Source organism: Pteronotus mesoamericanus, unplaced genomic scaffold (genome assembly GCF_021234165.1).
Source record: "Pteronotus mesoamericanus isolate MK-2021 breed Mesoamerican mustached bat unplaced genomic scaffold, CSHL_Meso_final scaffold_85, whole genome shotgun sequence".
NCBI classification, from domain to species: Eukaryota; Metazoa; Chordata; class Mammalia; order Chiroptera; family Mormoopidae; genus Pteronotus; species Pteronotus mesoamericanus.
In genome coordinates this window covers 30372514-30393812 of record NW_026555329.1, presented here as the reverse complement: position 1 = coordinate 30393812, position 21299 = coordinate 30372514, and the positions used below count along the sequence as shown (strand labels likewise).

Genomic DNA, 21299 nt, shown 5'->3' with positions numbered 1-21299 from the left:
TTAAGTGAGTTTCCTTTGCTTCAGCCAGCATGCATTCCATATATGCCAAGTCATTGATTTTAGTGCTTTCCCTGATTTTTTACAGTTCCCCAAACTATTAAAGCCTTGCATTTCATATTCATATAGAAGTCAACCTCAATTATGGAACCTATTTTTAAATTGAAAATGTAGAATTATATATCAAAATATATTTTAAAATGGATCTTGGTAAAAAAAGACTGTAGGTACTAGACTAAGGTGCCAGTAATTGAATTGGTTCTGGTATGACCTAAGGAAGTTCATTTCATGTAGGTCTCAATCTGAAAAAAAAAAAAGAGATAATAATATATCTAGCAAAAAGTGCTGTTTAGATAACTAAAATTTTGTTCCAAATAAATAAATTAGCATAGAACCTGAATCAATGGCAGCATACACATCTAAAACCTAGAAAAGAGTATTCTATAGGGTTAGAATTTAATTATTTGAAAGTTAAACAGATACATTATTATTCATTTTAGTTGTCATAATTATATTGTGCTTCTGTTTTTATTTAAATAGTATTTGTCTTTTAGAGATTTATTAAAGTATGTACAGGTGAAATAATAGGAAGCTTGGTTTTACATAAAATAACCTGGAGGGAAATAGATGAAACAAAATTAGACATATTGTTGAACTTAGACTATGTATTCACAAGTTTTATTTTACTATTCCATTCACTTTTGCATATAAAATTCATAGTAATAACTAATAAGAATCAATGAATGAACTATACTTTCCCATATTTTTACATAATTTTGCTAGTCTCTGAAAAACTTGTCTCTCAAGTAGACAGTTGTGTAGACTGCATACCCATGGCTTCAGTGACTGCCAAATTTACTGAGTTCATTAAATGGGGAGTAAAATGCTTGCTTCCATAGCTCCTTCTTAATAGTAAATACATTCATTACCCCTATATAAATAAATATAAATAATTTTTATCCAAATAAAGTGCATTATATATGGATGAAGTATTTTTTTCAGTAAATATTAGTATGCATAATACTTTTTGTGGCTCAAAGTTCTAGTAATCTAGTTGGATAAGTATATTTATACATTGAAAAGACTTCAAGGAATAAGGCAATTTAAATACAATACAAAGTTATAACAGAGTAATGAAAATATTTCCATTACTATAAAAATGTAAATACTTTTCCAAACTTGTGCAAATCTACCCTTGTGGAAAAACTGATTAACAAAAGTGCTCTATGAGAATGAAAGGCAAAATGCATGAGCAACATTGAACTTTATTTAATCTAACCAAGTCCTAAATAATGGTTATAAGGCAGTTTTTTAATTATTTCAAAGTAAATAAATGTATCTCAAGACTAAAAAACTTAGAACAAGAGACATGGAAATAGAAAACAAACCAACAGTGACCAGAGGGTAGGAGAGAGGAGGGTAACGGAGGAAACTTCTTTTGGCGAAGGGTCAAGTCAAGGAACATGTATAAAGGACCCATGGACAAAGACAACTGGTAGCGGGGAGGATTGAATGTGGAAGCTAGGGGTGGGTAACACAGGGGAGAGTAATGGGGGGAAAATGCGGACAACCATAATTGAACAATAAAAATATTAAAAAATAAGAATAGTGCTTGCCCACACACAAAAAAGATACACATATTTGTTCCATTTAGTCCTAATTTTGTCTCTCTCCCTTATTGGCTAGTTTCCATTATACTTACCAGAATAAGATTGCTCTTGATCTTAGTAAACTTTTCATACGATTCATTCTTAAGTCATTGTTGTGGTGAAGGGTGTGAATGCTTGACCCCAAAGAATTTTTACAATAAGGAGATATTGTACTTCAAAGTCACTTTTTAAAGTGACTTTGGTAACTGATGTGTTTTTAGTAAGAAAACACTTAAAATGTTTTTTTAAATAACCCTAAAATTTTTGGTTTTATCTTTTACAAATACATGATTTTCTGACAAACAGATACTGGTACTTAAACATAGTTTTAGTGAAAACACAAGAAGCTGTAAATCATAGTATCTTTTTAAAACTAACTTACTGTACTGCATATGAATTTTAGAAAACCTGGAGCCTGTTGAGCTTGCCCAAAACAGAGCAAACAAAACCTCCTTTATTACACTTGAGGTATTATTATTTTTTTATTATTATTTATAATTGGGGGTAGTGGTGGTGGCATTTAGTGATTAAGACAAGCAACAGAGACAAACATCTAATTCATGAAAGCTGAAATTTGAAAATAAAAATACCTCCGTTTAATCTCAGGATTTATTCTGAGCTATCACCTAATTTCAATAATCAGGATATTAAAAAGCAGTTTCCTGTGAAAAATGGAAAGGTTAAATTAAACAATATTATTTTTAAAAGTTACATTAAAGAGTATGTGCTTTAAGCTGAATTTTTTGATACTCATGGAGAGAATTCATGGCATTTTTCTACTTAAATGATTATTTGCATACAATTTAATTTGTATGCAAAGAATACACTGAGAAACTACAGATGGTTGTCTTTTTTTTTTTTTTTTGACCTTACATTACCTTACATTCTTAGTTTATGGCAAAGAGTTTAACATCCATAGATAATTTTCTCTGATTTTAAGTTAATGTTAATGATTTATGAAAGGAAATAAAATATGTCCAGATTAGGTCTTCAGGAAAAAGTGCTTCAAGTTTTATAGTTTTGTGATACGTTTTCTTTTTCCAAACATAGAAAAGTCCCTCCTTAGCCCACATGAAATTATTATAGGATGTTACTCACTATTAGTGATAACCCTTGACTTTTGTCATGATGTCAACTAGAAGGCTGAAAAAATAAGTAGCTTTGTCATATGATCGCACTCTTTTTGGCTGAACTTAGACAGTGTTAGTATTCAGTTACATTTCATTCATCATGGTGACATGAATACAAATGATGCAGTATGGAAACAGACACCTGACCCAAACTTCTGAACTCAGAGTCATCCCTCTTCTTATGGGTGCTTCTTGATGTATTCTCTGAATAATGGAACAATGCTTTTAGTTTGCCTGACAGGCTAATCAAACCTAAGCATACTAAAGGAAATACCAGATGTCTCAAACTGCACTCCAAACTTTTTACATTTAATTTTGTATTGCATTTGATTTTGTATTGTACTTTATTTTGTATAAAAATTTATTTCATTTAGCTGCATGCTATTTTTCAACTTTTTTGTGCACAAATCTCCTGATATGCATTGCCCTTTGGAGCCGCCCCTGAAATCAGAGGATGCTCTTATAATAGAAGGAAAACTAACATAGGAAAAAAATTCTTCTTGTATTTCTCACATGCATATTTTAAAATGGAATTCAAATGTCTTTATTATACAGGAACTATAAACATTTGGGGGGACTTGCTCAAGAAATGTTTGTTCCCCACTTGGAAGAAGATGTTAGCACACGTACACCAATCTAAAAATTATTCTCTTTATAAACTCTAAGAAGGATTTAACAAACAGAACTCATTTTCTCACCCATATACTTTTGGCTCCAACAAATCTCTCTCTCTCTCTCTCTCTCTCTCTCTCTCTCTCTCTCTCTCTCTCTCACACACACACACACACACACACACACACACACAGGTGCACACTTTCTCAACTTTTTGGCCCTCCTATACTTTTTATGCCACAAAAACATTTAGGTCCATTTGGGTCTTGAAGAAAAACATTGTTATTACTGATGTGAGACAAAAAATTACTACCTGTTCTTTCTTTTAGAATAGGTGAGATATATTTTCTGAATTTTATGCAGCTCTCAATACAGAAAGAAAATATTTAATATATTCTTTAATTTTTTAAATTCTCACCCAAGCACCTTTTTTCTACTGGTTTTAGTGAGGAAGGAGAGAGGAAGAGAGAGAAACAACAAAGCAAGAGAAGCATTGAGAGGTCGTCTCACATATGTACCTGGGACCAGAGATCAAACCTATAACCTAGGTATGTACCTGGACCGGAAATTGAACCCAAAACATTTTGACTATGGGACAATCCTCCAACTGAGTTACACTGGTCAGGTGTGTTGCATCCTTTCCAGGCTGGGCAGGTCTGCTCAGGGCTCCGGTAGACGGAAGAAGATGAGTGGAGCCTTGGGGACGCTTGACATGCCTTTATTCAGGAGGGTCACACAGGCCACAAACTTGTGTCCAAGTTGGTGCCCCGACTCCCCACCTCATCCAAAGCTCCTACCCCTTAAATACTAGCCCTAAACAAAGCAGATTACAGACCAGAAAGTGAAGTAACTATCATGAGCTGCACACGCGAGCCGAGTCAAGGCTACAGGGCAGTTTTTCGCACCTGGGCTAGAGGCCGTGAGACCCGGGCTCAAGGCTGTGGGAACACTGCTTTAACAGACTCCTTCAAGGTTGTGAGGAGCTGCTCTCTCCGGTTACCCAGGTATCTGGGTGAGAGAGCTAGACTGCCTCCACCTATCCTACACCAGGGCAAATATTTAATATATTCTTGATTTTTAAAAAAATTCAGGTTAGGAATAATATTTAAGAAAACTTTGCAAAGATATTGAACAGAAGTGCTCAAAATACTGTTTAAGGCCATGATTGCTGGATTACATGAGTTCACAAAAGTTTTAAGGTATGTGTAGAGTTAACAAACTGTCATCCACTCTAAAAATAAATTAATAAAATGTTTTTTAAAAACCTGAAAAGTTGTTTATACTGTGGTGGGATTGTGAGAAAGAATTATAAGGTTGAAAATGTAAAAACCAAACAAACGACCTCTGATCAGTAATCATACCATTATTAACCTCATGTTGTTAATATCTATTTTGTGTGTGTGTGTGTGTGTGTGTGTGCGCGTAAGCTGTCACACTGATTTAGAAGCCAAAACTATATATTTATGCTAATTTCTTTTTGCAAAATAACCCTTCGGGCTAAAATAAGCAGCCAGGGCTAACTTTTAGCGTTAACGTCATGTGGATTATAAAGGCAACAGGTACATCAAAAAGTTTTTTCCAGCCCTGGCTGATATGGCTCAGTGAATTGAGTGCCAGTCTGCACACCAAAGGGTCGCTGGTTCAATTCCCAGTCAGGGCAAATGCCTGGGTTGCAGGACAGGTCCCAGGTGGGGGTGCATGAGAGGCTACCACACATTAATATTTCTCTCCCTCTCTCCAAAAATAAATAAATAAAATCCATAAATTCCAGGTTCTGTCTCCCATTTAGAATAAAAGATTTTATTAAAAATAAATTCCATAAATTCCAGATTCTCTCTCCCATTTACAAAGCAGATATTTCGTGAGTCCCTTCTCCAGAAGATACATTTTTTAGTCCAGCCCCTGGTAGAGAAAGACTCTCTAGAAAAATGATTTTTATAAGGAGTCTCATGACAAGTGTCCTTATAAGAAACACACAGAGGAACGACATGAGGAGAAATGGAAAAGCCTATTGGAGAGTCAGAAGTCGGAGTTGTGCAGCCACAAGCCAAGGAATACCAGCAGCATCCAGGAAGAGGCATGCAGAGGTTGTCCCCCTGGAGCTTTTGGTGGGAACTTGGCTCTTCAGACTCCACAATCAGACTTCTGGCCTCCAAAGCTGCGAGAAAATAAATTATGTTGTTGTAAGCCACTCACTTTTATGTTAATTTATTATGGCAACCCTACAAAACTGATACGATGTCCAATTGCATAAATTAAATATACACTTCAGTTGTAATTACACACTGTTAAATAGGTACAGACAGGAGCTTTACTTCTTTGAGTCACCATCAATTGCAGGGAGCCAGGCACATTGTAGGTGCTCAAAAAATAAGTGTGAGAAATGGCATCTCTTTTCTTTTAATACCACATTTGTATAAAAGTTAAAAATTTAAAGGACAGAAAGTAAAGCAAAGATTTCATAACCTGCATTTTTTAAATTTTATTAAATGTAATGAGGAAGGGATTTTTCAGTGTTTCTAAAGTTGTGTGGAATCAACAGGAAATAAAAAGCCTCAAAGAGAACTTCATATCTGAAAATACACTGAGCAATATGTGTCTTTTTCATGAAAAGAGAGTTTCAATGGAAAATATCAGCAACTTAAATTGCTGGCAAAATTGCTTTTGCCACAAATGCACAAATAAAATAGCATAAGAATTTTAAAATCTTTTATGTAATATGGGATACATAAAAGACAAAATCATATGAAGTGTTTTATATATGTAATAAAGCACAGTAGAAAAGCAACTATGACCCCTTTTCCCCATTTGCTTAAGAATTAGAACATTAGGAACAAGATCATTTTTACCTTTGCATTTTTTACTTGTTTCATGACCCATTCTCTGCTACTCACCCCACCTGTATTTGTTTTCTTTGGCTGCCAGAAATATTAACAAACTTAATAGCTTAAAATAACACCCATTTATTATCTCAGAGTTTGAGTTCTCTGCTAATGAAAAAATTAGACTCATTGACATGGTTGATCAAAACACAAACTGCAAAAGCCTATGTTCTTTTTTTTTTTATTAAATCAAACTATCCAAGCAACATTAGTTTCATACCACTGTGTTAATAAAAGGCTTCTGTCTTCCTACATAATTGGATCCCAAAACCTGGTTCCTAAGTCTTTTTTGCAAGATTTCTGGGCCAGCATACCCAGGGTGTTCTGAACCAATTTTAAAAAGATACAAGGATCAGATGGAAGTCCAAATCTAGTCTTTATTTCTAGTACAGCTAGATTAGAAAATGAAGTTTGATTACCAGAATATACTAAGATGTCATACTAGTCCTTCACCTACAACTTAATTTACCCATCCAGCCAGAAGGACAAATGATAAATAGCAGAGCCTACCAATATAAGTTTACCATGGGAAAGAAAAAGCAGAGAAAAAGCACACGCTATGTGAAAGGCAATTTATTGAATCACAAAGGAGCACAGTATTTTAACTTAATAACGCTCATAAATAGTGGGCAGGTTCTTCAAAGTCCCTGGCTCCAGTGAGCTGCCCATCCAGACACTGGTGTCTATGTGAGCTGCTGCTCAGCCTCAACCTCTCTACCTCCAACCAAGCTCATTGTAATATTCATCCTCCCATGCCTCATCCACTCAACAGGTCCTGTCCCTCAGGAGCTCATAGGAAACTTTGCTGGAACATTTAGGCTCCCAGAGTGTGGTTGGAGGGTAGAAGCTACACTGAAATGTGGAGGCAAATACAATGGCTACAAATGAATGAGCACTTTAAAAAGTCCTTGTAATGAGGGAAGAATATATTGGATAACTTATTAACTAAACTTATTCCTTAATAGTTGTTGCTTTTATTCCCTGGTAAATTATTAGTAGTTTGTTTAATAGTCATTGTAGCAATTATAGTGTTGTATTATACATACTTACATATATTTATATATCTATTACTCTAGACTATGAGCATCTTAAAATAGGACTTCACTCTTACTCATCTTTCTCTTTAGGTTAGTCAATGTTATTGAGGAATGAAGATGTGTTATCAGCTACTAACCTTTGTAAGTGAATTTAGAGGAGGAAGAAACATCTTCCCTAGAGAGATTAAGAAAAGATGCTGTCAGATGTGATGGAATTTTGTATCAAACTAGTGTGAAGGAAAGAAATAGAGAACCTCATTGACCAAGATAGATGACCAGCAGATCCAATTTTAGATCCAATTCTATGATCCAAAGGGAAGTGACAAACAGGCTTAATTTTGACTGGCTTCTGTATTGAAGAGAGCCCAGCAACTAGAATCATCAGGTAATCACATTACATTGGGTGAGGACGATATTATTGATTAGGATATTGGTTCATTTTTTTAATCCTCATCTGAGGATATTTTTATTGATTTGAGAGAGACAGAAAGGGGCAGAGAGAAAGAGAGAGAGAGAGACACCAGTGTGAAAGATAAACGTCGATTTGGTTGCCTGTCATACATGCCCTGACCAGGGACTGAAACTGCAACCTAGGTACTGTATGTGTCCTGACCAGGGATCGAGCCCACGACCTTTTGTTACATGGGATGATGTTCCAATCAACCAAGCCCCCCAGTCAGGGCAGGATATCAGTTCATTTTAAAGCAGTATTTCAGCCAGCAAATAGAAGTACAGAGAGTATAGAGTGTAAGAGTCATCCCTACAAGACAAGAATGCAGATTGTCCATGTAAGTGTGGACTCGAGTGCAACAGCTCTAAAATCTAACAGAGTAACAGCAGTGCTCATTAGGAATTGGAACACACTTCGTTGTAATAAGCTTGGTTCTAATAAGCTTGATTAAAAGAGAAAACTCTGGTTTAGTGGGTTTTCTGGTATCCAGATTTCAATTATAGAAACTTATTGTACATACATATAAGTATCAACGCCACATATAGTAAGCATTTTGATATGAAGCCAGCCTTGGCCAGAATGATTTGCTTTCAGGTTAAAAGCAGGTGTGTATAAATTTTAAGATATTTTAAAAGATGAAACTGAAAATGTAACCAGCAACATGGAAAGAAAAAACAAACCAACAGTAATAAGAGGGGAAGAGGGAGGGGGGAAAAAGGAAAAGAAGGGGGAGCGTCAAGTCAAGAAACATGTATAAAGGACCCATGGACAAAGCCAAAGTGGGGAAGGATTGAGGGTGGGAGGTGGGGGTGGGTGGGGCAGGGGAAAGTGGTGGCAGGAAAATGGAGACAAATGTATTTGAACAATTTAAAAAAATGAGGACTGAAGACAATGGTAAAAGCTTTAGAAGAACAAACATCACCAATAACATGCAGCAGTGTAATATAAGAAACAGTGATATGAAATTATTCTAATCATTGATTGTTTTATAAACTTACAATATATTACTTTAAGAACATTACGAATTATGTTTTCTCCTACAATCTTAATTTTTCTTACAATAAGACTAGATTCAAAATGAGATATATTTGTTGGTTGTTTTTTTTCCCTAAACACGTGAACTCATAAATTCTTACATCCCTCTCAGTGCATGCATTTAAGAAACTTTACTATTTTGACTATCCCTATCATAGGGAAACTGTAAATGCAGTGGCTAGGAAATTTTATTAGCATCTCCTGGAGTCTTCCCCATCTCAATAAGTGTGGCACAGTCTGATAGCAACTTCTCATCTTCAGAATCCGGGAGAGACTACCTTTTCAGGTTTCCTTCAGATTAAGTTCAGAGCGTATGACTGGCTTCTCGCTGTTATAATGTGGTCCCTCCTAAGCCTGTGCATTCATTTTCTCTTTTCTATGTTAAAAGTGTCTTGAGGCCATGTGGTCAAATGGCAGGGACACAGAATGGAGAAACCTGGACCCCTGGACCCTTGAGTCACCACTTTACCAAAACATTATCTTATCTATGACTTAAGAAAGAAATACCTTTATGCATGAAGCCATTGAATTAGCATCAGTTCATTCGACTAATTCTTCTAGACTGAGTAGATATCTCCCATTTCACTATAGTAACAACAATCTCATAAGTTTTATCTCAGTAACTTTTATTTTAGTTTGCTTCCCTCTCTCCTTTCTCATCCTCGTCCGAGATATAAACACTAGCTAAAATAGCTAAAGGCATTAAGAAATAGTAAATATTATGTATGTTTTTTATTATCATAGTTAAACTTCAAAAAAAGGAAACTTGGAGAATTATTTCATGTCAGAAATGAAGGGGGACTATAAAGGCAAATGGAAAATACTCCAGCTCACTCATCAGGAGGAGGGATTGGCCCAATGTAGAATCTGGTGTCTAGCAAGCTGGAGTTTTAATAACCAACACCAAGAGAAAACATGGTATCAGATCTGAATTCCATGGAGAGTTATGGGAATAAGACTTACAAAGTTGGGAATCACAAGGTTTGTCCACTCAAGCCAAATAAAGAGGAGAGTCTAAAAAATCAGCTGTGTGCTAGTTTAAGAACAGGGAGAGCTTGCCTATGTCAGGGCTTTTGGTGGCAAAAGACGTCTTCCATGAGAAGTGAAAAGGCAAGTTTTCACACAGCTCTTTGGTGGTGACAGTGGCGGGGGTGGGGAAGATGGGCAGAAATCTCACAAATACAAAGTTGAGAACCACAGTTTGAAAATGTCTGCTATAAAGACCCGTAAACAAGGAGTCTGTCAAAATGGCCTTGTTAGACCCTCAGGCCGATCTGTAGAGTAGATATGCAAGACAACATTTATTCTGCCACGAGCAAAACAAAAATTATTTCTCTTTACTAGTATAAGAGGCATATATCTTAAAATTCCTATATAAAATGGACTTTATTTTTTTAAGGATATTGTATGTTTCCTAAGGCAGCTGTAACAAGTGATCACAAACTGCATGGCTTAAAGCAATAGAAGTTTATTCTTTCACAGTTTAAGAAGTCAGAAGTCCAAAATCATGTTGTCGGCCAGGTCATACCCCCGTGAATGGCTCTAGGGGAGAATTCTCTTGGCCTCTTTTAGCTTCTGGTCACTGCCAACAGTCCCCACCATTCTTTGATTTGTGGCAGCTTAACTTCCATCTCTGCCTCTTTCTTCATAGGGCCTTATATCCTGGGTCTTCTCTATCTCTTTAGGTCTTCAACCCTCTCTGCTCCTTAGTAAGACATCAGTCATTGAATTTAGAGTCCACCTTAATCCAGTACGTTCTTTTTAATTAATTAGAACTGTGAAGACCCAATTTAAATACAGTCACACTCTTAGCTACATGGGATTAGGATTTTAACATATCCTTTTCGGAGACACAGTTCGGACCCACAGTAGATATATAAATGCTCATGACGATTTAAAAAGACATTCTCATACTTTGCTGTCAACTATTTGACAACTGTTCTGGAGAAAATTTAGCCATAATTGTCAAAAGATATAAAGTGTTCATATTCTTGGGTTTTTTGTTTGTTTTTTTAAATGTTCATATTTTTGACATAATGATTTCACTTTGAGAAATGCATCCTCTAGAAATAATTGGAAAGTTGTGAAAAATTAGATGCAAAACTATAGAAGCTTCATGTATTAAAAAACAATTAAAAATCCATATGACTTAAATAGTATCAAAGATTTTAAATTATATATCAAGTAATTTTAATGTAAAGTGCTAATGAAATAACATAAATTAAAAAATAGTTTGTACCATGATTTTTTGATGCTTAATATTCACATGCTAAAAGATGTTTTTCCAGGTGTGATAGTTTTTATTTTTCTTTTTATATATTTATATATTTAATTTTTTCTCTAATGTGCTACACATGTGTTACTTTTATAAATCAGGAAAGAAATAAAACAATGTGATTTAAAAACCCACCTATTCTTGTGGTCTTTCCAGCTTCAATGCCTTCTCAACCTCTAGTTATAACAGATTATATCTGTTCATCTGCTTTTTTTTGTTGTTGTTTTTTTGCGGGGGGAGTTTTCTGAATTGCAATTATGTCTTTCCTCAGGTGCTTTCGATCAACACTGTTATTGTTTTTCATGCCCTACTGAAATAATAATGTCCTGTGTGTGATTATAGATCTAAGGTAAATAGAAAATGATTCTGAAAAAACAGCAGCTTAAAAAAATCAGAAGGCTGAAAAAACCTCTCAGCTACACATTTAGTAACTCACATGACACTGTAAAACAAACATGAAAATTATGTTGTATCACAACTGTGGCAGAGAGCTGTCTATGAAAGAGCACCAAAGCAGCCATAGCAAGAAGAAAAAGGATCAAGGAAGATCATAATAATCCACAAATTGGAAACTAAGGAATTGAGTAGCTAAGAAAGAGTCAAGGTTTGGGGGTTATTTCAGTATAACAGAGGATGTTAAACCTTTTTGTGTTATCTTCTTTCAAAAAAGGATATAGTCTAACAAAGAAACTCTGACTAGAACTCAGAAATGAGCACATGCTGGTAATATTTAAATGCCCAATGTACATAGAGCTCCATGAAGACCTAGGCAATCCACCTATTGATCTGCAATGTAAGAATTTATAATGTCATTGGGAACAACAGCCTGACATTTAGAACACTGTGAGAGGGAAAAAAAGTTAGATTAACTTTAAGTTACCAGAATGTTAAAATAACATAGAGTAATGCATTGAAGAGAGAGAAGTTGGACCTAAGAGCATAAATTTTAAATTGAATATTGGGGTCAAAGAGAGTACAAAAAAAAAAAAAGAACTCAGGAGGTGAGGAAAGCTTGAAAGGAAGAAGGAGCTATGGCCCAATAGCCAGCTGCAATATCTCTGCCGTGAATCTGTGTCCTTGATGGCTTCCAAGAAGATGAGACTTGGTTCTTGATGAATGTGACATATTAGTAATATAGTGAAACATCTTGGATTCCTCTTGACTTTCCGTCTTCCCCTAAAAACCTTATTGTTAATAAAAGTCTTGAGATGGGTATGTATAACATTGTACATCAAATTTGTGTGTGTATATGTAACAGAAACACATGATGACATTGAGTTACCACTACTTCTTAATCTGTTACATACTTATTCTAACATTAGATTTTTTTAAATAATAAGCAATTACCACTAAGAAATGTATTTAAAACAATATGTCATGCTATTTTTTGTATCAGATTGTAAAACTTTAACAAAAATGACTGTGTTGAGAGTTGGCCAGTATATAGAGAAATATGCAAATTGGTACACAATTTCTGGAAGGAAATTGCTATATCTGTGAATTGGACCACATTAAAGAATTTTGCTTCTGAGAATTCATCCCCCTAAAAAATAAGGCTAACGTATAGTAATATACAAACAAATATGCTAACTTTATTCTTGTTTACAAAATTTCTTTTTTTAGAGGCTTAATATCTAAAATAAGTGCTTATTAAATGTGAAAAATTAAATATATATGAAATAATACAAATTAAAAACTGAATATATATAAACATTATCTTAAAGGAATAGAAAGTTTATTGATATGGGAAAGTATCTTTTACCAAAATGAAATTAAGAAGTGGATTTTAATTATCTAAGATTATTAAGAACATGTATGGCATGGCCCTGTTTTTATGTAGAATGCGTGGCACAATGCACACCAAAAAGTTGTCAGTTGAGGTGTGGAAGCAATCAAATGTGCGAGTATTTCTTGCTTTTTGCTTTCTTCATTGTCTCTAATTAGGCAATAAACATGTAATAATGGATAGTAGCAGAAAAAAGAGGGGAGGGAGCATATTCTATATGTCAGCAATATAAACTGCTAATTTGGATTGTGCTATATGATCATGAGGTTTTATAAAAACCTTAAAGTACTAGGCTTTTAATAACCCTTAAGACACCAGAGTTAACACAATGAATACAGAATTGTCATACACTGTTTTAATATACTGTGAAAACATTCTTCATTTAATAGTTATGAAATAGTATAATTAGAGTATATGTGCATAGCCTTTTGTAGACTCTTGGATAATTTTTGAGTACTTGAACTATTGAAGTTGTGCTTGAAATAGAGTTTTATTCCACAAACATTTGTGGGAATGCCTCTCATGTACCAGGCACTGTTCTAGGCACTGGGAATAGAGTCATGAGCAAATCTGGAAAATTCCTGCTTTATGAACGTCTCACTTTGGGAGAGGAGGTAGATAATAAATAAAATAAATAAGCAAACTATATAGTTTATTAAAGATGATATGTGCTATGAAGAAAATAAAGCCAGGATATATAAATAGTGCCAGAAGTGTTGCAGATTTTTATTGGAGGCTCAGAGGGTTAGAGAAGGGTGCTAGTTATATCTTATATGCCTACTCAGATCTATTCCCTGCACTTTTCTGTCTTGTCCTTTGCCCCAGAGAAATGATTTCTATGGCTTCATCTTCCAGCCTTTCTTGTCCTCTGGACTTTCTAGCTGATTTTGGAAAATGGAAGTTATCAGTAGGAAATCTGTGAGAAAGTTCTGATGTTTTTTTCCCACCCACCCACCTGGGTCGTAGCTGTGGTCCACGACCCTGGTCACAGCTATTGTCGGGTAGCTTGCGTACTGTAGAGACAGCTCTCAAGTTTCTTTTAATTGTTCCCTGCACTTGTCTATCAAGCTTAGGGATTTTAAGGACTTCTTATCAATGATTCTTTCCAGGTGCTTTGTTATCCTTATTGTTTCTCTTTATTCTGTTTACACCTACATAAATAGTTCTTACATTAAACTGTTGAAATATTCTTTTCAGTGTATTGTTTCCTGTCTGGACAATTTTGGTACTTTAATTTTTGCCAAGTTTTGGCAGCCCAAAATAGACCCTTTATTGGATTTAGAACTATTGCTCATACATCGAAAGAGGTAAACAAAAAATCTCCTTGTTAGAATAAATGAGACACTTAATTTGTGGCTGCATTGGTATCACGATTACTCAAATTACGACTGGTGATGGCATGCGATGGGATGATGCTGGTAGGCAAGGCATTTGCAAATCTTGTGGCAGCAAAGCTTTTAGTTGCCATGGTAACAATGATGCTTATATAAACTGAGGGGTGAGCTAGTTGTTTCTGAATAACCTAAAAGCTTGAAAAAAGAGAGATATATTGAAGGCTCAAGGCATGGGTGGAAAATCAACTGGCTTTCAGGCAGTTACAAAAGAATTCTTAGTCACAGGAAAGACATGGCTAAGGATCCAGCCCAAGGCCTGATTGCCAGCATTACGGAATTTCAATTCCAATTAATTATACAGTATCTTCAGTCTCTTCTCCTGAGAGAAAGGTATAGGGTTAATAGGAGAAGTACCCTGAGATGTGTTATGGAGACATTTGGGCACAGACAACATAGAAAGCCTTGAACACTCAAATCCTTCTCAACATTACCTGGAAGAGAAAGCTGCCTCTTCTGCCACCCTATGCTTGCAGAGAACAAGCCTCCCAATCTACAAAAACCTTTAAATAACTTTCTTAATAAAAAGTAATTACAGATTATCTTAGTTGTCATTCACAAAAAAATTTCCCTCGCCTCTAGGCCCATAGGATGATTTTTATCTCAGTGAAGCCCAGATACAAAAGTAAAAAATCTGCTCTAAAGACAAGGCAGCTTTAAAAAAGGATCTTGCCTATTTTCAGAGTCAGGAGTTTCAGCAACATAGGTAGAAATTATTTATAAGAGTATAAGAAAAAAGAGGATAAAATACATTGACTTTAGTTGAATTTAGAGAAACTCACCTGGGATGAATTTAATATGTTAGCTCAAGCATTTGGGAGTAGAGTTAACAATGGCTTGGTTCATTAACCAAATGAAAACTGAACTCGATGGTGAAATACTGTCAATGAGCTGACAACATTTCCTGGCACGCTGAAGAAAGGAGTGTGAAAACCTAAGGAATGTTGGATGGATCAACTTTGCACAAGCTGCTCAGCCTTTTCCTGCTATCTTCCTGGAAAGGCCAGAGCATACAGGCATGCCTCAGTTTATTGTGCTCTGCTTTATTGCACTTTACAGATGTTGCAGTTTTCACAAATTAAAGGCTAGACACTCCACCAGAAAAAAGAAATTGTAACTCTCTTTATTGTGGTATTTACTTTAGTGTGGTGGTCTGGAACCAAACCCTCAATATCCCAGAGGTATACCTCTATACTCTTCTCCAAAACATTATTGAAAGCTCTGGGAAGACTGTCTTCTGTAGGCCAGAGATAATGTATGAAGATAATAGAAGGGAACTCAGATTTTTGAGTTTAATTTTAATAATAAACTCCTGGTCATAGGTGCCAGAAGCAGGCTTCACCCGTCAAAGAAAATTTGGCCATAAATACTTAGAAAACAACTTCAGTGTGTCCACAAGTTCTATCATGAGTCTTTCTCTGTCTTCTTTTAATGGAGAATGGTGGTGGTAGAACTCTACACCAGAGATAAAAATACAGGCCTTTTGGAAGATTATTAGCTCTACAAAGAGGCTCTACACTGAGGTGAATCCCTGTATATCCAAAATGCCACTAATACAGATCAGAACAGAGGTGTACTGATCTGTGACAAACAGAACCTTGGCCTGAGCCTGTGTCACAATCAAACCAGTGACCCAGCCTCTGGTAATTTTCCTAGCCCGAGCATGCATGGTAAGAATGTGTCTACTTAGTAACTGGCAAACCCCTCAGCATCAATTACCTGAGCATGGATGAAGGGCCATTATGATAGAAAAATTCTAGTGGAAGCCTTTATGAAGGCTGCTTTCAATCCAAAATAGTACAGTCAATGCAACACTGCATTTATAAGAAAATTATAGAGATTAGGACTATCATTAATGTCTTGACAAATGCAGGGTTTGTAATTCCTCTCACATCTGTTTAACTTGCCAAATGAGTCTTGACTAACAACTGACTTTTCTTAAGGATGATCAGTAGCTGGAGCTAATCCCAGCTGCCCTTTCTGATATCATTGCACCAAATCAGTGTTTGGTACCTGATACACAGCTGTTGATATCTATTTAATTTCCACCAACAAGGATAAGTAGGAGTAGTTGAAATGAAGCTGGAAAAGAGTAAGTTTTGTTTGCTGGATATGACATAGAAATAATCAAGTACATTGGCTACATTGTAATAGTCTGGTATAATGCCTTTGTAATGGACCAGCAAGATGATCAAGGTTTCTCTGGACTGCACCAGAATGAAGAGTTCACATAGCCCTAAGGTAAAGCAGTGAACACACGTGACTTTTCTAGGCGTTGCTCAGTTAATTTCAGTTATCTTTGTTGATGGTAACTTACTTTTAAAGTACTCAATTTTGTGGCATGTAATCTGTTATCTAGATGTAGCTGTTACTTTAAAAAGAGTGGATTCTGGGGGTGAGGGAGGAATGGATATTGTGGTTATTTTTCATTTTAACTACCAGATCAATCCCCTGAGTTTCTCTCCCCAACTCTGTGCTCTCAGTGTCTAGCTTCCTGACTCCCTCTCACATTGGCCTCTCTTTAAGTACAGCCAATGTGAGGTCTCAGCAGCCAATCATGGGATGAAAAGAGACAAAGATCAGGGTGTTTATTTCCCTTATTCTGCCCCTGAAGTGTTATCGTTTGTTAGTGCCTTCATTTCTCTATCTATAATCACAAACTCCTTTCCCGGTACCCTTCCTCAATACTACAGCTCTCATTACTCTCAGATAACAACAGCTTTTCTCCCTTTTGCTTTCACTCTAGGGATGGTAATGGCTTCCAGCTGTTGCTAATCTTTGGGCGCTTCACCACCTCTTTCTAATTTCCTTTAGCCTTCCCAGTCTTTGTAAATAGTCCCTAATTATCTCTTAAATTACACATTTGCACGCTAGCAACTCTTCTGCCAGACCCCAGCTGACTTGGGACTGAGATGTGAGAAGGTAAGATTTGCAAAAATATTTTAAGAGGGAGTAAAATAACATGGATATATTGGAAAAGAGTGCTTTTCACTGAGGTAAAAGCACTAAGGCCTTGAGGCCAGAGAGTAACCAACTGCCTTGCTTAAGAAGCAAAAAAGAGGAAAATTGTGCTGAAGTGGAATAAGCAAGGGGAAGAGTTGCAGGATGTGAGATTGGAAAGAGGACAGGTCCAATGTGATTATGTAGGAACAGAAAAGCACTTGAAGGGACTTTGGGTTTTACTTGGAAAATGAGAAACCATTGGTAAATTTCAACGCAAGTTATATTATAACAGAATCACTGCTCAGCTGCTAATAGACTATAAGAGCAAGAGCGGCAGAGGCAGTTGGAATAATCTTGCAGTAATTCTGGCTAGAGATGATGGTGGCTTGGATTCAAGTGATAGCTGTGGAGGTGATGAGAAATAATTATAGTCTCAATGTATTTTAAAGGTAAAACCAACAGCATTTGGTTGTAGATTGGATAAGAGTGTGAGAGAAATAAGAGTCAAGAATAATTACAACAATTTTGGCCTGAGCACTGGGAAAAATAGATTCACCATGAATCGAGATGACCTGTGAATTGTTTCAAAACAGAATACTCTTTTTATAATCAACACAACCTTAATTATTCTGAGGAAACTCAGTGTTTTGTTTATCTGATAAAATAATATATTACATATTATTGTATTGTTACTCATTTCAAAAATATACAGGGTTTTTATATTTCATTTTCATAACAGTGTCAAAGGCTGTATAAATCAAAAGGAATCATTTGATAATGGCTATTCTCTCTTTAGAACTATTCACCTTTCTTCCATGTAAATAATACACTTGTACTACTGCACTAAAGAAAATTATAGAAGTGTTTCCTGAGCATAGCTAGAACTCTGAAGGTCATAAAATATATTATCAAGGGTATTTTTTTTAAATTTAAGAAAAAAGAAGTATGTGTCACTGACATCAAAGTAATGACATGTCTCACAAGGACAGATATAGATTTTCAAAAACTCAAAAATTTTACAAATTAAACACTTGTTTTTAGCATAAACAACTGAAATGTATTATTTCATAGTTGTGAAGGCTGGAGGCCTGTGGTTAAGACGTGAGCAGGACTGTGTTCCCTCTAAAGGCGCTCGGCCAGGATCTCTTCCAGGCCTCTCCCCTCGCTTCTGATAGTTCCTTGGCTTGTGACAGCATAACGCCAGTCTTCACATAACATTCTCCCTGTGTGTGTCTCTCTCCACATGGTGTTCCTTTTTAGGAACCCTACTCCAGTTCAGCCTTACCTCAACTATGTCTGTAATGACCCTGTTTCCAAATAAGGTCATATTCTAAGGTATTGTGGTTAGGACTTCAACATATGAATTTTGAGGAATTTAACCCATAACCAAATTCCAGGCCTATTATTTATTAGTTGTGTGACTTTAGGTAAGTTACCATTTCTGTGTCTCTTGTTCTTCAGTCAAATGGAGGTAGTATTGATATTTAAGTGGATAAATTCATATAAAGAACACAGAGTGTGTATCACCCAGAGTAATCACCCAGTAAGTCCTGGCATTCAAACAAATAGGCATCCAACATCTACAGGATGTTTCTGGAAGTGTGCTCCTTCATCACATTGTTTTCTCAGAATTGTTCAGCTCACAGTAATTAGAATATTATGTCTATTTAAAAGAATCAGAAATTATTGCTGTAAACAGTCCTAAAATTTGCATAAGATAAAAATGAATATCAATGAATTAAGACATTGTTTAAGGTTTTATATTTTAAAAGGTTTATTGAAATATAAAAAGAACTTTATTATATATTTTTGCAGGTAATTTAAGTAAGTTAAGTGTGATTAAATGAAAGCTCATTCTTCACAAATGGATGTATCAAGGCAAAACTCATAAAGAGAGAGAATACTGTCTTTAATTTCTTTTAATTCAAGCTTCGTTGTATGTATTTTCCTCTGGATGTTATTTATTTAGAGAACTACTTAATGATTGGCACCTGAAAGGCTTACTTTGTTTTGTAAATCTTCAAAATATCAAATGTATACCTGTCAAGGGCAAAGGATTTATAAAGAAACTAGCATATCTGAGTGTCTCAAATAACAATAAGAGTAAAAATTGTTCATTCCAGAATTGCAATAATGTAGTATTTTATTAGGGCTTTAGAATTTCAATGCCTTTTCATTGAAAATGCATTAATATATGTAATTCCTACAATGGCTCCATGGTTGCCCCTATAATTAATTTGTACATATGGTACAACATGACTCAGATTATAAAAATTTATCTATTTAAAAAAATCAGTCACTTTACAATACATTCAGACACAAGTGTATCTGATTTGTGGCTCTCTAGACACAAATCAATAGACCAGTTATGGATGGATTCCCTCTCACCTGCGACCTAAATATCTAATAATAATTGCTTGTTGCTCATTAACTCATACATATTTTAAAATGAAATGATAAATCAACCCCATGTGCAGTCATCAGCATTTCCTGTGATAATATTGACATATGATTTCATGAATAATAAAACAACCATGATATCACTAACCCCCCAAAATACAGAAAGCAGATAATGAATATATACACTACTTAAATTATCATTTTAATTTAATTTTATTAATCTCAGTAGGCAGCATTTAAAGACTACATTTATGGGTTCTTTGATTCGGTTTATTACTATTATATATATATATATTTGAGTATAAGTAGCATTTATGGTTTTAAAACTTTGCCCAATCTGTTGACACCATTAATTTGCATTGACAAACATTTATTAAAGCCTAACAAATGTCAATTTAAGTCTCACTACTGTTCAAGTTTTCAGAGTTTAAGTTGGTGGAATCTAAATTAATACCAGAAACTGAGTGTTGTCTTCAATGAGTCTTAACTCCACTCCAAACCATACAGTCTCGTTCAGTAATGGCTTTTAAATATCTCTTCAGTGTATACATTACTCATTTGTGTGTTAGCATGTGTAAGATTCCCTAAGGAGCACATATCTAGTCTTTATGTTGGTCTTTTTACATCCGATTTTAAATTGCTCTGAGTGATTCTCAAACTCAGTGACAAAGATAGCAATGATGCCTCTGAAATACAAGCCTGAGCCGTTTATTTGTTTAAAATCCTTTCAGGCTTTCCACTGCTTCAAATATCACATCTAAAATCCTTAATGATACTACAAGGTACTTTTTTAAACACACATATTTATTCAATAATTATAAAGCAAATAAAGCATAAAAATGATGAACCACCACATCAAAGTTCATCCAAAATAATTCTTTATAAATTAGATAATGCTGTTTGTTTGTTTTACAATATGAGTTAGAATCTGAGTGAAATAGCCCCTGTTGGTGTCTGAAGCTCACATGATTCCAGATAACATTGATATTCCTTACCATTTCTAGTGAGGGTTGCCTTCCTTCTTCAGGATGGACTGAATGCACTTTCACTCATAGGCATTGAGAATAATGTTGGGTTTTTGAGGACTCAGTACTTTTTCCATTATTCACTGTTAATAATTTTTTTCATAGTAACCTGTTTGATGGCATTGCCCTGATGTCCAAGTTGATAGGGTATCAGCTGTAATTCTTTGTTAAATGTCTCTGTCCTATACTTACCTTTGTTAATTATTGAATATCTCTCCCAACCTCCATAACTTTGCTTCCTAGACACCAAATCCCAATAAACAAAATAAACAAACCCCCCTTGCCTCTTGCCTCAACCTCACTGAAATCCTTGAACATTTCTTGATTTTACCACACAGTCTTGCCTCCATTTCACATGCTCTTCTCTCCACCAGTTTTTAACTTAAAAGTTGTATCATTCAAAAAGCTTGTTGGATCTTCCTACCATTTTAAGGACTAGTTTAAATGTTCCTTCTGATACCATCCCACTCCAATATATTCATCACTGTGTTTATTTGCCAATATGCCCCATCTAACTGGAAGTTTCCTAAGTGTCTTCCATTAACATAAGACCATTCAAACTGGTAGAGAGTTCTTATAAGAGTTTATTTGAGCTAAAACTGATGACAAATGCCAGGAAGCAAGATCTTAAACGCTCCTGGGAATATCAGTTTTTTGCAGTTTCATTTATGCATTTGAGATTAAGG

The 21299-nt window shown here is 35.3% G+C and overlaps 1 protein-coding gene across 2 annotated transcripts in view; it reads right to left on the bottom strand.

Annotated features, from left to right (window-relative positions):
- Positions 1 to 2496: 2496 nt before the first annotated feature.
- CACNA2D1 (calcium voltage-gated channel auxiliary subunit alpha2delta 1) overlaps positions 2497 to 21299 on the bottom strand; it is a 551478-nt gene continuing 532675 nt past the window's right edge. For both annotated transcript variants that reach the window (XR_008528338.1, XR_008528337.1), the window contains one exon: positions 2497 to 2514. The gene's annotated coding sequence lies outside the window, so the exon portion shown is untranslated. The remainder of the gene's footprint in view (positions 2515 to 21299) is intronic.